Source organism: Bufo gargarizans, chromosome 11 (assembly GCF_014858855.1).
Source record: "Bufo gargarizans isolate SCDJY-AF-19 chromosome 11, ASM1485885v1, whole genome shotgun sequence".
NCBI lineage: Eukaryota > Metazoa > Chordata > Amphibia > Anura > Bufonidae > Bufo > Bufo gargarizans.
The window spans coordinates 41,181,429-41,182,124 of NC_058090.1; positions in this window are offsets into that span (position 1 = coordinate 41,181,429).

Sequence of the window (696 nt, forward strand, 5' to 3'; positions counted from 1 at the left end):
GCAGGCACTCACAAACGCCACTAGAGGGCGGAAGCGCCTCTGATGACGTCACGGCCATGTGATCGGTCACATGACTGGGAGGAGGAGAAGGTTGCTGGCTCATCACAGAAACTGTGTCCAGCCATTGTGAAACTACAACTCCTAGCATGTCCTGGTAGTCTGGGAGATCCAGAGCACCCTGGGAGTTGTGGTGTAGCTGGAGAGCAGCCAGGCATTGGTGTCTGTTTCATATTCTCTATGACAAATTATTACTTTAATACTGGGTTGTGCACACACCTACCAACTGAGCAATCACTGAAGCCAAACTGGGGTCCTTAAAGGGGAATTCTCATGGATGAGGGGTCCGGCTGCTGCGACTCCCTCCAAATAAAAGAATGGGGTACCCGTACCTCAAAATGAAGGCCGAGGCTGGTTGGGCATGTGCCCTGGCACTCCATTCATTCTCTATAGGACTGATGTAAATAGCAGAACACGGTGCTCAGCTATCTTTGTGTATAGGACAAGGTTCAGCAACCTCTGACGCTCCAGCTGTTGTGAAACTACAATTCCCAGCTTGAGGTGAGTGCAGCATGCTGGGAGTTGTAGTTTAACAGCTGGGGTGCCAGAGGTTGTTGGTAAAACTCAGGGATGCCCAACCTGCGGCCCTCCAGCTGTTGCAAAAATACAACGCCCTGCGTGCCCTAATAGCTGTAGGCT